General features: G+C 45.3%; 1 long non-coding RNA gene across 1 annotated transcript in view; it reads right to left on the reverse strand.

Annotated features, from left to right (window-relative positions):
• The window catches only part of LOC138249038 (uncharacterized), a 43397-nt gene that overhangs the window by 3792 nt on the left and 26253 nt on the right, over positions 1–13352 (reverse strand). Inside the window, exon 2 of the long non-coding RNA XR_011194687.1 lies at positions 4509–4891. This is a non-coding gene — a long non-coding RNA (uncharacterized lncRNA). The remainder of the gene's footprint in view (positions 1–4508; positions 4892–13352) is intronic.

Genomic DNA, 13352 nt, shown 5'->3' on the forward strand with positions numbered 1-13352 from the left:
TTTTTCATTCCATCGAAGTTTCTTATAGTTTGAGGTAGTAACATCCCTTGGTGCAGTAGGAGCAGGATTAAATATTGGAAATCCACAGCCCATCTCAAGACATTGTTGACCATGGTCACTCTTATCTGTCTTCATAATGTGATACTTAGTGATTAGAGGAAGTAGGGACAAGGAGACCACGGTGTAGTCAAGTGTTGCTTGAGTTCCAGTGACATAACACATGACCGCCGGCAGAGTGTCTTGTGGAAACCTCCCTTTAGGAGTCTGAGTCCTAGGTCCTCAAGGTCTTTTACTAAGCAGAGTTCCTTGGTGTCAGGTTTAGCTACCTCTAAAGACCCCAAGGACTGTTGCGCCACTGCCCACAGCTGGTCTTGCAGCATAATGTGGGCATCCCTTTCAAAGGTAGTTAAAAGTTTCATATTGAAGTCCCCCACTGCTAAAAACTCCGGGGATCTTAGCTCCTGATAGTCGGTTAAAATGATATCTATCAATTTAGAGGATGTGTGTTTTCTGGAGCATAAATCAGGATGGATATAAACAGCTCGTAAGCTCCATGTTCTATCCATCTGATTTTACTATCAAAAAGTCTTAATTTTCCTCATATACCCTTGTGCATGCTATAATTAATTCAGCTGAAATAAAGATTGCTAAGCCCCCCTCAGGTCACCAAAACATTTTTCCCTAATGGCTGGGGAAAAATAGTCCATAAATCTGTCAATTGTAAATGGATTGGTAGCCCAGGTCTCCTGTAAGAAAATAATTTGAAATTTATTTGATAGACTAGCAAGATCTTTTTGTTGGATGTTTGTTCTAACCCTGTTTAAATTCTAGGAGCATACTTGGAGAGGTTTGTTGAACGGAGTTACCAAACCAGACTGTGTCGGGCTAATCGGAAGTCACTGAAAATTATCTTTGTGGAGTGCTGCCGACAGCCACCCTAGATCTTGATCCTGTAAAGGGTGAGAGTAGGATACTTTGTGCCCTGTATATTGGTCAGCGGCATTGATTCCCAATTGCAGATCGAATGACTGAAAAAGGTTGATTTAAGCCCTTCGATTTGTTTAATTTGGGCTTATTATTGTGGGCCTCTAATGGGTCAGGATACACTATTTGTTGGGGTATACTAAATCTAATTCCACATCTTGAGAAATAGCGTTTTTTTTTTATGACTCTTAACCACTTGTGGTGACTTCCAGGTAACCAGAGTTGATTTGTTAGTTTTTCCTTTGTTGTTCTTTACCCCTGGCTGGAATTCTGTGGAGATAATATAAGTAGATTCTATATCTTTTAGGGCGGAATAACTTGTTGGAGTTTTAATATATGTCCTCGATTTAAGATATCAAAAGGGCCACTAGACTGGTATTGTGGTTCCAGAATCAATTGCTGACAATCTGAGGGAGGACTGTTTTTTTAACTTGCCCTGTTCTCCCACAAGAGCTATTCCTTTGTGTTCTATTTTCTGGAACCCTGGCAAAGGTTTTCTATCTGGCCGTCCTGGATTTGATACATATAGTCTTGCATTTGGTCTACTTAAGGGCTCTTTCTCAGTGAGTGATCTGGAAATTTCCTTTGCCCCTGGTCTCACCATTTTCAATTGTCTAATGGCAGACCCATTTCCTTTTCTTGGAGCTGAGTCATTTGAGCCCCTTGTTGTTTGGCACATTTGAAATGTATTGCTGTAATACATATGCCTTCTTCTTCAAATGGCCTCCTACGAGTCTCTTGAGTAATACTCACTTCGGTTTTGGGTTCCCTTTGGTATAATCTCATATTTTGAGGTACCTGCTATGCTGGATCTGTTCCCTTTAGGCTTATCAGATCCTGCCTATCCTTATTTATTTTATGCTCTACTATAAAATTAGAGGCCCCCTCTTTTGTGTATTGAATAATGGGAACAATTTGTTGACCGTTGGACTGTTCTTTTTGTTGATACTCAAGTCATGAGACAATTGCATCCCGTTACTTATATCTTGAGGGAGGGAGGAGCTCATCTTTATAGGCATAGGGCCCATTATAACATCCATTTTTTTATTCCTTGATTTCCGTTGCTTTTTCTTTTGTCTTTTGGTGGCCAGCTTTTCAGAGTGTAACGGATGCATCGCAGATTTGGGAGGGAGGAAGTTTTCAGGTATTTGGGTTTCAGATTGACAGCTTTCCTCCTCCTCCTCAGAGGATTTCACTTGACATGTCTTTTCCCTGGGTATTCCCCCCTGACCGCATCTCAGTTCTTCAAAGAAATCTATGTTTTTATTGGTTATTACCTCAGGACAGCGAGTCGCTGCACTGCCCATATTTACGTTTTGACCCGCCACCTCCCGCCGCTTGTGAAATTTTTGATCTACAGATTTTATCTTATTTAGATTCACTTTAAGATCTGCTATTATTAAATTTGAGGCCTGTGGGAGTGTGGCCAGCTTGTTAATTATTGGCTCACAGGTACAGTCTGTTTTTGTCAGCTCTGCAGAATTCTGTGCTTGCTTAATCAAGATGTTTAGATTTGCCAACTTCTGATCCATCCCTGAGACTCATTTTGGCATGACCTTTAGCAGGTCCACCTGGACATCCATGTTTGACGACTGATATGACAGGGCATCAAGAGTTAGTTTTGAGGTCTTAAAGAAGATATCCCATACTGCATTTTGATACAATTTATTTGGAGTAATTTGTGTAGTTGGTGAATTCTCCTTCATAGACTCCATACCTTCAAGTTAATTTCTTTGTGTTTTTGATATAACAGAGGCATTTGGGGATCTAACATCAAGGGCAGAGACAACTAATTGAGTATCTGAGGTAGAAGCCTGCTTTTCATGTGGAATTTCTCCCATATCTTTAGTGGGAGGACCTTTAAAGATGTGTAAAGTGGAGCTCAATTCTAATTGTGTACGAAATGGAGAACTAGGGTTACGGTTTAATGAGCCTATTTTTTTATTGTTGTTCGAAGTATGAACAATTTCTGAAGTGTGGTTCTCCTTCCGCATTTGACAGGCCTCCTGTGGCCCCTAAGTGGATAGTCTTGGCATGGAATCCATACCTCTTTTGATAATTACATTTACCTGAAGAGGAGGTTTAAAACCTAATTGTGGATTGTTGGTTGGAGTTTTCAAGGCTGGACAAGTGGAGGCGACTGGGTACGGCGATGATGACCTGAGGGTCAGTAGTTCTAAGTCACTGATCGAACTCCAGATATTTTCTTTATAGTTAGCCTCCATTGACTTTGTAGTATTATCAAAAGCAGATTTTTCAGCCACCCCCTACTCCTTGAGCCCACTTATATCACTTGGTTTGGATAGAAGATTACTTTCGCTTTTTGGGGAGATAGGACGGGGTAGATCCACAGAGCCATTAGGTATTGCATCCAGAGGGTCCTTAAGAAAGTCAACTTTATGGGGGATGTTCACCAATTTCTCAAATCTTTGTAAGAAGGGAGATATTGGGGAGATTAAGGACTGATACCCTGACTTTGTTTTAGCTTTCTATTTTACTGTTGAAAGCAGAGAGAAGGGTTGATAGATCTTATTATTCCTCTTTGTTTGCAGCTGAAAGGCCCTTTCTTTCCCAGATCGCATCTTCAACGGCCTTATGGTTTTTCTTCACACTTGTTTTATAGATGCGCCGCCACACCTCAGGGATTGAGGGGCACGAGCATGCCAATTCTCCTCAATCTGCTACTGGATCATCCTCAATCTGCTCCTGGTTCCTCCTCAGACCACTAGAGAGTTTGGTCGGCACCAAGGGGTTCCCAGTGAGGATGGCTTTTGAGCCCCAGGTTTAGTCAATTTTATCGCACTGCCACACCTCAGATAATGAGGGGCACAAGCATGCAAAGTCCTCCTCTCCACCTACAGTCCAGCAGAGCCCGCGGGCTTAGTACTCAGTATAGCGAGCAGGTCACAGTAGCTCTCCCACAAGCCGCACCCAGACCCGGCCGCTTCTGTGGTGGCCTGGACTCTCCCTTGGCAGCAGTCACCCGCGACTGCCTCACTCACCAATACTGTACCAATACTGCTGATACTGCCAAGACTGCCCTGTTTTGCTGTATTTCACTGTGCTGTGCCTTATTTCCTAATTATGCCTCTTGGCCACTGGCCTTCTTCTGGACCCCTGGACTAATGGCCTGCCTCTTGCCTTCTGTGTCCCACCCCCCCTCTACACCCCACAGACCACCTGCCTACCTCCTTCCTCCTATCCTTATCAACCTCAGGGTCAGGCGTCATTCGTTAGCACTTCCTGATCGTATTCACCAATCTCCAGACAAGGTTTGTAAGGATGTGCTAACTGGGTACCATCTAGAGGTACTGTAGATCCCCTCACATTGCAATAATACTGACACAAGCAAGGCAGATTGTAAAGGTAGATACATGTCCTAGTCTGGCTTAGGCAGCAAAGTTTGGCTGTATAGTGCATAGCATGAGATGTCCTGTCGTTAGTGGGAAATTAAACTACTCAACACACCTGACCCCTACATTTCCCCATACAGTCATAGAAATCACATCACATGACATACTTACACTCAAGTGAAGTAGTGATTGATGAGATCTGCTTGTAAGTCTTCACCTTCCCCTTCATCACTGTCATCCTCACTTGGCATTTCAGGGGCACACCCAGTGGCACTGCTAGCTCCCCCTCATCTGGTATATACGGGATGTTCCTCCTCGGGGCAATGCTGTGGAGCATACAGCAGGCCACAATGATCTTACAAACATTTTCGGGTGAGTAGAGGAGGGTTCCACGTGTTTTGTTCAGGCACCCAAATCTGGCTTTCATGAGCCAAAATGCCCACTCTACGACACACCATGTTCTTCCATGGGCATGGTTGAAGCAGACTTCCCTTGGCGTAGTTGGGTTATCACTGGTGTCAGCAACCATGGACAGTTTGAGTATGCAGAGTCCCCTGTAAGAAAATGCAACATATGTGCAACTATGAGTCCCTCTCATCATTTTCATTGCAACAGACATTGTTTTATCAAAATTACATGACATATGTGGCTCACCAACCAGCCTGGCCCTCTCTGGCTACAGTTTTGATATCAACTGTGGAACTGCGCTATTTCCCATGATGAAGGCATCATGAACTGAACCCAGATAATGGCCACAAACCTCTGAAATGTAGAGGTCCACCAAACAAACAGTCTGAACATTGATGGAATGGAAATTCTTCCTGATCTGACAGACTTGTTCATTGCTATGTGGTGGAATTAAGGATACATCTGTACCATCAATGGCTCCCTCCACATGTGGGATGTGTGTCAAACCATAGAAGTCAGCCTTCACATGAACAAAATCCTCACTATGAGAAAATCAGATGCAGCTGTCCAGGTGTTTCAACATTGCTGAGAGTACGTCCTTCAATACTAGGCTGAACATGGGTTGGGTCATTCCAGCAGATAGTTCCACTGTGGGACCCTGCAGCCAGGAAGTGCAACATTGCCATGACTTGTGTGATGGGTTGTATGCTATTTGGATGACTAATGGCAGGCACAGGATCTGGCCCCAACTGATGACAGAGATCCATAATTGTTTGCCTATTCAGGTGGTAGATCTGGATGATGTGTCTTTCTTCCATGGACTGAAGGTCTGCCAGTGGACGGTACACAGGAGGATGCCTGATCCTTACCCTTCCTGGGTACCTTTGAGGGTAAAAAAATGAGTATAGGCATCATTCATTGTGTCCCTTGCAACATACATATATGCATGTCATTCATAAACTGAGACAAGGCATGTCAGAGGTTGAGGACACGATCCACAGTACACATCACCACTGTCAATCATACAGAAGTAACATGTTTCCTGTTAGAAGTGGGGTCTTTGGTTGGCAGTCAGGTTACTTCCTGTCCAAGAAAAGACCCTCACTCTATTCAGGGAAAAGGAGAATCACACTAGCTGGTAGCTTGGAATGAGCAGGCAGGCTTAACTCAAAGATGACTTGTTAAGTATTTGTACAACCACACACAGTAATACAGTGAACCACTACAAAATGACACAACACAGGTTTAGAAAAATAGTTAATATGTTATCTAAATAAACAAGACCAAATACAATAAAAATCCACAATATACAGTGAAAAATATGAATTTAGCATTTAAAAGGAAAAAAATAGTTCCTTTAGGCACAAATGCTGCCAGTTGGTAATATGAGGCATCATGACGGAGTCATTTCCTGCCAATGGCACTGTTTACGGAGTCGTTCGACCCCCAGGTACAGTACCTCATGAAACTAGTAGAAAACAGGCCGGTGCACAGAGTCGGGGAAAGCGGCTTCTCTGGGTCAGCTGTGGCATCGTTACAGTGCCACAGGGCAGAAGGACAGTGGCGTTGCTCAGCTGAGTCGAGTGCTCACTACAAGGCGGTGGAGGTCAAGCGGCATCAAATGCAAAGTCGTCCCTCGGTTCCTGCAGATTCAAAGTCCAGCAGAGTCACAATGCTGTGGTGTGACCTCACGGGGTCGTAATGACGACGCTCGGCTGCAGGAGCTGCAATGTCTTTGGATTGTCACCGACGTTAGACTTATGACACTCTGGGGTCAGCGAAGTCGGGCGGGTTCAACGGCTGCAGTGACATGAGGCCTACAGGGTCGTCGGACTTCTACAAGGTCTACGGCCTTGGGGCAGGCAGCGCCGTGACCCCAGTGTAGCGGCGTCAGCTCACAGGGCCATCGGATTCGCACTCAGTGAGGTCCAGGACCTCTGGGAAAGCAGCATCGCAGCTCCAGTAGTTTGGGGTGCTCTTCTTATACCCCTTTGTGCCTTTGAAGTAAGCCTACTTCAAAGTAAGGTTTCAGGTGTCTGTGAGATCCTTTCTTGTCGAGCCCAGGCCCCAGCCACACACCAGGAGGTTGGAGACTGCATTGTGAGAGGGCAGGCACAGCCCAGTTGGTGGGACTGACCACTCCTCCCTTGCCTTCCCGCATTGATGGTTCATCAGAATATGTGGGCTACACCCCAACCCCCTTTGTGTCACCGTCTTAAGAGAGGTGCAAGCAGCGCAACTGTCAAACTGACCAAGACAGGGAATCCACAAAACACACAGGTGCATAATTATACTCTGTTTGTGCCAGATGTGCGTCAAAAATGTTGACGCACATTCGGTGCAAACCGTGCACCATATTTAAACTTTGACGCCTGAGCCAGCGGACGTCAAAATTCCTCCGTGTGAGTCATTTTTGGGATGCGGGAAACTGCGTTAATGACATGCAAGGTAGGCGTTCCTGCCCAAAAAAATGACTTTAAGGCCTGTGCGCCTTATTTACACTCCTGCATCATTTTGACGCACAGGAGAGGGCAGCCCTTAAAAAATGGCGCAGGATCTGATGTGCCCCTTTTTTTAACGCCTGGGTCAGGGCAGGCGTTAAGGGACCTGTGGGCTTACGTCCATGGTCTCTGACCATGGAAGGAGTTGAGAGGTGCCCTTCCCTGCCCCCAGGAACACCCCAAGCCACCCTCGCACACCCCTGGAGGACACCCATGGATGGGGGGACCCATCCCAGGTAAGTACAGGTAATTTGAGGTAAGTATTTTTTAAAAATGTTTTAAAGTGGCATGGGGGGGTAATTTGGGCCCCCCTACATGCCACTGTGCCCAATGACCATGCCCAGGGGACAGAAGTCCCTTGGACATGGCCATTGGGCAAGGCATCATGACTCCTGTCTTTGCTAAGACAGGAGTCATTTCAATGGGGGTTGTGCATCAAAAAATGGCGCAAGTCCGGTTTGAGGCATGATTTTTGCCTCAAACCTGACTTGCACCATTTTTTGACACACAACCCCCATTTTCCCCTACGCCGGCGCTGCCTGGTTTGAGTCATTTGTTTTTACTCTGACCAGTCCGCAGCACCGGCTAACGTCATTCCTTAAATAAGGCGCCCGCATGGTGCGTAGGAATGGCGTTAGCCGGCAGTAAAATTTTTGACACAAACCAGCATTGGTGCTGGTTTGCGTCAAAAAGTATAAATATGGGCCACAGAGTCAAAGAATGGTTCAAGCAACAAAATGCCTACCTTCTAAAAGTGGCATTTTCAAACACACAATTTTAAAAACAACTTCACTAAAAGATGTATTTTTAAATTGTGAGCTCAGAGACCCTAAAGTCCATGTCTATCTGCTCCCAAAGGGAATCTGCGCTTAAATCATATTTAAAGGCAGCCCCATTTTAACCTACGAGAGAGATAGGCCTTGCAACAGTGAAAACCACATTTGGCAGTATTTCACTGTCAGGACATGTAAAACAGCCCCACCTTTAACATTCATTGCATCCTGCCCATGGGGCTACCTAGGGCCTACCTTAGGGGTGCCTTACATGGATTAAAAGGGAAGGTTTAGCAGTAGTAAAGTGCCCAGAGTAACACACATAGCAAAAACTGAGTCCAGCGCACATCAACAACCTGGGAATCAGAGGCAAAAAGTTAGAGGAGACCACACCAAGGATGCCAAGTCTAACATTTCCCCTTTGTATTCCCACAACTGTGTACTCATTGTCTACCTGGACAGCAACTATTAGTGCATGAGGCTTGCCACTTGGACTGTGAGTTGATGTTACATGACATAATTTGTGCGAGGGGGGCTGTGTCCCAGAGCAAGTAGCCATATGTGCATAGCATATGCCCAAAATTGTGTAAACGTCTAAGGACCTACATACCAGGACAAGACCAGCACTCACCACTAGCATTAACAACATTTTTGTACTGACACATTTTGTTTGGCTGTTAACTACGTGTTGTGCCCCTAAAATAGCTGCTGCCTGACCTACTCCACTGGATATTATGAACCGCCCTCGACCGCAGGCAGATGTTGTCATGGCGGTAAGCGGATACTACCACGGAGAACAATACCGCTGCCATCGGCTAACATTGCTGCCAGTGGCGGTCTTATGTTAATGGCTGTGTCCACCAGTGGTGACAGCCATGGATGTGGTGGGCGTGACCGCCATTTTTGGCAACATCCCTCACTTGACTCCTGACACTGCTGCCAGCAAGACCTCCATGACCTGAGTTGTTGTGCACCACTTCTGGGAGCAATCATGCCACGTCCAGCAGGTAATAGGGCCCTAGCTTTCTCTCCGGAGGAGTGTGAGAAGCTAGTGGAGGAGGACCCACCCCTGTTTGATAAGCTATATGGTGCACCAGAGGAGCAGGTACAGTCATGTACACTATTTTTCCCTGTACTTCACCATATTTCTACTCCTCACTGGCTAGATTGAGGCCAGGGTGACCAGTATGTAAGGCCAGAGCTATGGGGGTGCCTTTGGTGTGGCGTCAATGGGAAATTAATTGTGCATGTTACTTGAATCAATGTCAGATGTTGAGGCATTTGACTTGTGTGTGTGTGTGTGTGTTTGTATTTTGAGGGTACCAAGTTATTCCTTATGTGGGATGCACTAAACTCGGTAACGAGACTCCTCAGCCATGCCCATACAACACATGACACATGGATCTCGACTATGTGATAGCATATGTACATCCATGACAGCATGGGCAGCATGAATGTGTAAGGTGTTTACAAACTGAGCCATGTGTATGTTGACACCGAGCTCCAGACCACATTTCGCAGTGCCAATCTGCCGTTTTGGAGGCATATGCGGACTTACTCTGCCCTTCCGGTTGCCACATAAACATCACATGGTAAATGGCTGTTGGCTCTGATATTCTATCAAGCATGGAATTGAAGGGAATCAATCTTCATTCAAGTTCTCTCTGCTCAGCCTAGGCTTGAGTTGAGTCATTTTGATTATGCAACTGTGACACTGTGTCCACTACCTCTCACAGGACATCTTGTCATGTGGACCACTCTAGTGTCTATGCTAAGATGCAGCTTCCTGAGGTTCTTTTACTGAGGAGTATGTAGGTGGTATTTGATAGAGAGTCAATGCTCTGTGATCAATGTGCACTAGGCATCACTGTCAATGTGTGTCTCTCACCCCTGACAGGTTAATTTCTCCCAGCGCCCTGTTGTCATTATCATACAGGTCAAATTTGTCCTGTACAGGCTTATAGCACACATATCAGTCTCCTAGTGCAGACAGTGTGATGAATCCTGTGAACCCATGATGTCTGGCCCAATTGTTGTTTTCAATGGCTGACAATGGACAAAACATGCCTTTGTTTGTTGGATGCCATCACGGTAGGATGGACACATATTTCCAAAAACATGTTTGGTGTCAGAGGTAGATGATACATTACCCCACTCCCTGAGGTAGAATTAGTATGCATCTGTGAGTCAACATGTCTACACATGGACAGGTTAGAAACCTCCTGTACCCACCATGTCAGTCCTTCATTGTTACCCATGTGTGGTGTTGGGTCTTGTGTCCAGGCACTACGCTGGAGTAAATGTCGGTGGATAACCATCCTCACAGAGTGTGAGTGAATTGAAACCTTTGTGCCTATAGAATCCACCTCTCAGAAGCCACAGAGTTGTCATGTGCCCATTGTGGTTCTGAGCTCACTCCAATTGCTTGGGCATGTCCCACAAGATGTCAGTTGCCCTTCTTGGTCAGTCTGAGGCCCGAGCAGGGTGGTGGGTTGGTCTACTGATTAGGAAGTGTTTGTTGTCATGTCCTCCTACTGAGTGACTGGTATCTGCCACACCTGGCCAGTCTGGGCAATACATGATATGCTTAGCTTAGTGGACAGACATATACATGACTGCCTTTTTGGATGGGACATTTTTGACATGATTTCCTGTCTTGTCTTTTGCATCTCTGCAGGTGAGCATCCATCAGACGAAGGGTATTAGGAGAATCATTGCCAAGAAGGTACAGATCCTGGGAGTCCACAGCTGGAGGTTCACCCACTGTCACAAGAGATGGGAGGACCTAAGATGCTGGGCTCAGGAAAACTGCAGAGACCCAACTGGGGATGTCTTCCTAATGTGGGCGGGGACCCCATCGGACCATGCTGACCCCTTAATGGCCTGCATTCTGACAGTGGCCTAACCGGAGCTGGATGGGCTTCCAATGACAGCACAGCATTCACAAGGGGGTACACAGCAAATTCCTACCTGTTCCATTGCCAGATGAATATGTGGGGCACTGACTGCTCCTCCTGACAATGAGGGCTGAGGCATGTGTCACACAGTTGATGGGAGATTGTTTGTGTTGCAATGTGATGTTATTAAACTGGACACCTTCCCTTCTGAACATAAAACCTAGTAGAAACCTGTTGACAATCCCCAAGCCTCTTCTTCTGCAGAGACCACAAATGGCTGCGTGCAGTGAACAATCATTTAGTATTTGTAGTTGGGATGGGTGTGATTTCTGACCCACAGATCACTTCCCCTGAATATCACAGACAATAGATGAGTGGGTGAGTGATCACTATCCTTTTCTATGTGTCTGGGCATATGTGTATGCAGACATCTGCCACCCAGAAGCAGGTGATCTTTAGTGTAACTTTGATGCTGGTGCTTCACTGCAGTCTGTGATAAGTTTGTCCCCAGCATAGATGTGACATGGCTTACATGGTTAAAGACCTGCAGATGTAGAAAACTACTTTCTCTTGGTAACTGGGAATGTCTATTGTGAAGAATTTGTTCCCTTGACTGTAGCCAAAATACCATTGTGCCTACATATTAGCATGTGTCCTTTTCACTTTGGGATGTATTCCTTTCTGCAATGTCATGCATGTTCCACCCTTGCTGATGGGATAATGTATGTAGTCGCATTTATATGTGCATGGAATAGTGTTATTGGATAGGTATATTACAAAGGTGGTCCATTTCATGTTGTGCCATAGACAGGAATGTGCCACCTTTGGTTATCGTCAAACTGATACCTTCTTGCATCACAGTATGTCATTTGGCAAGTAGGACTGCAGTGACACTGAGGGAAATGGCAGGTTGTCCAAGATTGTGGAACAACTTGATGTGATGTGGAATCATAGTGATTAGTGCACTTCACCTGTGTAGTTATTGGGGATTGTGCCCTGACTGTAGGCATATATCATGGAGTGACGCGCAGTGATGTTGGCATGAGCTGATGATGTGCTGGAACGTGGTCTGTGTCTGACTGGGACGCGCGGGTTCTGTCTTCCTCTGCTGGAGACACAGAGTGGAGGGTTTCTCCCTTTGTGGAGCACCTGTGGGCTCCGCCCGCTGGGCCACGCCCCGTCCACCCTCGAGGTAGGTGGGGGAGTTCCCGCCTTTTACCAGGATGATGGATGGACGACTAAGTATTTTTTACCCATGATTCTAATTATGTATTGTATGTGCAGATGTGTGTGTATAGTCATGTGTGTGTGTGTATAAATATATATATATATATGTGTATGTATGTGTATATGTTGTATCTGTGCCTGGCATGTTTCTATGAATTTCTGCTCTCTTTTTATCACACTTATCTACTCATCACTCTTATGTCATGTCTCTATCAAACTATCCTCCATTCTCACTCGGACTCATCCCAAATCCCTTCGACCACTTTCATCTCCTAAATATCTCTGCCTAAGCTCATCCCTCCACCCCCACATCTAACTCACCAAACCTCACTCTACCTCTGTGACCTCCCACACAACCCTACTAAATTCTCCTGCATTCATCTCACCCTGCTAATATGCTCTCCCTAACCCTTCCACATCCTCTTTCCCCTCCGCCCCCCTTTTATTCATCTCAAGCCTTTGGATTGAGTAAATGAAGGATAAACTCCCAATTAACACTTCTGGATTTCTTTCCTCCTCCACCCCTCCATTACTCCAGTCAATCTAACTAACAAACTCTCATATCCGCAACTCAAATTAACTCATAATAATACTAAAACTGTACTCCTTATTAAATTATACTTATCCATCACTAATTCTTGTTTGGGTACCGGAGTAGCGTGCTACTCATCGAAAAGCGCTTCAACGCCTCGTCAGGGGTAGTAAGCGCTATATAAATACGATTACAATTACAATTACAATTACATGTGTTTGGGTTCAGGCATTCATTGACAGACAGATGGCAGGCTTGCATTTCTGAGATGTGGGTTGTGATATGTCTTCACATTGGACAACAGCTTGGGGTCATTCTATTATTCATTGCAGGTTCTGTGACTCTCCAACATGCAAGGAACAAATGTTTACTACAGATACACTCAGATGATGTCATTGTGATTGGTGTCAGACAGTAGTGGTGGCTATCTTGTGGCTTGCTGATTCACTGTTGTGTGTTTTCTAGAGACATATTTGACCTGGCATCAATGTTGGTCCTTTTAATGCCACATCTGAGGCCTGGGGTGACCTTGCTACTATATACTTTACTCAGTTGGGACAGGTGTAACTTATTGAGCTGTACATTGTTAAAATGTGTCTATGGTGTCACCTACTCCAGGATAATGCAGATACAAATTTGATTTAGCTATTTCATTGCATCATCTATAATTGTTGGTA

This window comes from Pleurodeles waltl, chromosome 8 (assembly GCF_031143425.1).
Source record: "Pleurodeles waltl isolate 20211129_DDA chromosome 8, aPleWal1.hap1.20221129, whole genome shotgun sequence".
In the NCBI taxonomy this organism is placed as follows: Eukaryota; Metazoa; Chordata; class Amphibia; order Caudata; family Salamandridae; genus Pleurodeles; species Pleurodeles waltl.